Here is a 4,203-nt window from a genome sequence, read left to right as displayed (position 1 = left end):
ACGTTTTTTTCCGTTTTTTTGCCTTACTATACTATGACGTTTTATTGCCTTACTATACTATGATGTTTTTTTTCAGTTTTTATGCCTTATTATACAATTACTTTTTTTTGCCATACTATACTATGATGTTTTTTGACACTTTTTACCTTACTATACTATGACTTTTTTTGACTTTTTTTTTGCCTTACTATACTATGACGTTTTTTTCCGGTTTTTTGCCTTACTATACTATGACGTTTTATTGCCTTACTATACTATGACATTTTTTCTAACATGATACTATGACATTTTTATAACGTGTGACAGTCCTTGCTTAAATGAACTTGTTGTGGACAGTTGCTGTGCTTGTTGAACAGAAGGAGGTGATCACAACAGCATGACTTGGATCACGTGGACTCATCCCTGCCAGCGTCAACACGTTTTCTTCTGTTTTGCTTTTGTTTTCGTTTTGCTTCACAACATCCCACAATACATTATATTCACACATACACATTTACATCACTGATATTACTGACTGACACACTCAATATTTGTATTTGCCTCCTTGGTTTATGCGTTTTTATAATAAATATTCTGATCAACCTGTTGTGTCCATTCTCTAATTTGTTGTGTTGTTTGATGTTTTTATATCTTACTATACTATGAATGAAAAAAATAAAAAGAATTTATTTGAAACTTTTATTTTTACTATACTATGACATTTTTTGACGTTTTTATGCCTTAATATACTGAGACGTTTTTTTACATTTTTATGCCTTACTATATTGTGACGTTATTTGACGTTTTTATGCCTTACTATACTAAGACATTTTTTTCGGTTTCTATGCCTTATCATACTATGACTTTTTTTTCTGTTTTTTTGCCTTACTATACTATGACGTTTTTTTCGGTTTTTATGCCTTACTATACTATGACGTTTTTTTCTGTTTTTTTGCCTTATCATAATATAACTTTTTTTGCCATACTATACTATGATGTTTTTTGACACTTTTTACCTTACTATACTATGACTTTTTTTGACTTTTCTTTTGCCTTACTATACTATGACGTTTCTTTACCTTTTTTTTGCCTTACTATACTATGACGTTTTTTGACATCTTTTTTTCCTTACTATACTATGATGTTTTTTTCTGTTTTTTTGCCTTATCATACTATGACGTTTTATTGCCTTACTATACTATGATGTTTTTTTTCAGTTTTTATGCCTTATTATACAATGACTTTTTTTTTGCCATACTATACTATGACGTTTTTTGACATTTTTTTGCCTTACTATACTATGACGTTTTTTTCCCGTTTTTATGCCTTATTATACTATGAGTTTTTTTTGCCTTACTATACTATGACGTTTTTTGCCTTACTATACAATGACGTTTTTTTGACATTTTTTTGCCTTATCATACTATGACTTTTTTTGCCATACTATACTATGATGTTTTTTGACACTTTTTACCTTACTATACTATGACTTTTTTTGACTTTTTTTTTGCCTTACTATACTATGACGTTTTTTTCTGTTTTTTTGCCTTACTATACTATGACGTTTTTTTCTGTTTTTTTGCCTTATCATACTATAACTTTTTTTGCCATACTATACTATGATGTTTTTTGACACTTTTTACCTTACTATACTATGACTTTTTTTGACTTTTTTTTTGCCTTACTATACTATGACGTTTCTTTAACTTTTTTTTGCCTTACTATACTATGATGTTTTTTGACATTTTTTTTCCTTACTATACTATGACGTTTTTTTGCCTTATCATACTATAACTTTTTTTGCCATACTATACTATGATGTTTTTTGACACTTTTTACCGTACTATACTATGACTTTTTTTGACTTTTCTTTGCCTTACTATACTATGACGTTTCTTTAACTTTTTTTTGCCACACTATACTATGATGTTTTATTGCCTTACTATACTATGACGTTTTTTTTTTCCGTTTTTATGCCTTATTATACTATGAGTTTTTTGTGCCATACTATACTATGACGTTTTTGCCTTACTATAATATGACTTTTTTTGATTTTTTTTGCCTTACTATACTATGACGTTATTTGCCTTACTATACAATGACGTTTTTTTGCCATACTATACAATGACGTTTTTTTGCCCTACTAAACAATGACGTTTTTTTGCCTTACTATACAATGACGTTTTTTTGACATTTTTTTTGCCTTACTATACAATGACGTTTTTTTGACATTTTTTTTGCCTCACTATACTATGACGTTTTTTGCCTTACTATACAATGACGTTTTTTTAAAATTTTTAGCCTTACTATACTATGATGTTTTTTGCCTTACCATACAATGACGTTTTTTGACGTTTTTTTGCCTTACTATACTATGACGTTTATTTTACATTTTTTTGCCTTACTATACTATGACGTTTTTTTTTACATTTTTTTGCCTTACTATACTATTACGTTTTTTGACATTTTTTTGCCTTACTATACTATGAGGTTTTTTTTTCAGTTTTTATGCCTTATTATACTATGACTTTTTTTGGTCATACTATACTATGATATTTTTTGACATTTTATTGCCTAACTATACTATGACGTTTTTTTCGGTTTTTATGCCTTACTATACTATGACGTTTTTTTCTGTTTTTTTGCCTTACTATACTATGACATTTTTTTCAGTTTTTATGCCTTACTATACTATGACGTTTTTTTCTGTTTTTTTGCCTTACTATACTATGACGTTTTTTTCTGTTTTTTTGCCTTACTATACTATGACGTTTAATTGCCTTACTATACTATGATGTTTTTTTTCAGTTTTTATGCCTTATTATACAATGACTTTTTTTTGCCATACTATACTATGACGTTTTTTGACATTTTTTGCCTTACTATACTATGATGTTTTATTGCCTTACTATACTATGACGTTTTTTTTTCCGTTTTTATGCCTTATTATACTATGAGTTTTTTGTGCCATACTATACTTTGACGTTTTTGCCTTACTATAATATGACTTTTTTTGATTTTTTTTTGCCTTACTATACTATGACGTTATTTGCCTTACTATACAATGACGTTTTTCTGCCTTACTATACAATGACGTTTTTTTGCCCTACTAAACAATGACGTTTTTTTGCCTTACTATACAATGACGTTTTTTTGACATTTTTTTTGCCTCACTATACTATGACATTTTCGTGCCTTACTATACTATGGCGTTTTTTGACATTTTTTTGCCTTACTATACTATGACGTTTTCTTTCAGTTTTTATGCCTTATTATACTGACGTTTTTTTTCAGTTTTTATGCCTTATTATACTATGACTTTTTTTTGCCATAATATACTGTGACGTTTTTTGACATTTTATTGCCTTACTATACTATGACGTTTTTTTCCGTTTTTTTGCCTTACTATACTATAATGTTTTTTTCGGTTTTTATGCCTCATCATACTATGACTTTTTTGCCATACTATACTATGACGTTTTTGCCTTACTATGCTATGACGTTTTTTGATTTTTTTTTTTCCTTACTATACTATGACGTTTTTTGCCTTACTATACAATGACGTTTTTTTAACATTTTTTTGCCTTACTATACTATGACGTTTTTTTCCGTTTTTTTGCCTTACTATACTATGACGTTTTTTTCTGTTTTTATGTGTTATTATACTATGACTTTTTTTGCCATGCTATACTGTGATGTTTTTTGACATTTTATTGCCTAACTATACTATGGCGTTTTTTTCCGTTTTTTTGCCTTACTATACTATGACGTTTTTTTCGTTTTTTTTGCCTTACTATACTATAACGTTTTTTTCGTTTTTTATGCCTCATCATACTATGACTTTTTTGCCGTACTATACTATGATGTTTTTGCCTTACTATACTATGACGTTTTTTTGACATTTTTTTGCCTTACTATACTATGAGTTTTTTTTTCAGTTTTTATGCCTTATTATACTATGACTTTTTTTGCCATAATATACAGTGACGTTTTTTGACATTTTATTGCCTTACTATACTATGACGTTTTTTTCCGTTTTTTTGCCTTACTATACTATGACGTTTTTTTCTGTTTTTATGTGTTATTATACTATGACTTTTTTTGCCATGATATACTGTGACGTTTTTTGACATTTTATTGCCTAACTATACTATGGCATTTTTTGACATTTTTTTGCCTTACTATACTATGACGTTTTTTTCCGTTTTTTTGCCTTACTATACT

This window comes from Seriola lalandi, unplaced genomic scaffold (assembly GCF_002814215.2).
Source record: "Seriola lalandi dorsalis isolate HSWRI2012SDOR001 ecotype SW California unplaced genomic scaffold, Sedor1 jcf7180002049670, whole genome shotgun sequence".
In the NCBI taxonomy this organism is placed as follows: domain Eukaryota; kingdom Metazoa; phylum Chordata; class Actinopteri; order Carangiformes; family Carangidae; genus Seriola; species Seriola lalandi.
This window is presented reverse-complemented; position numbering follows the sequence as displayed.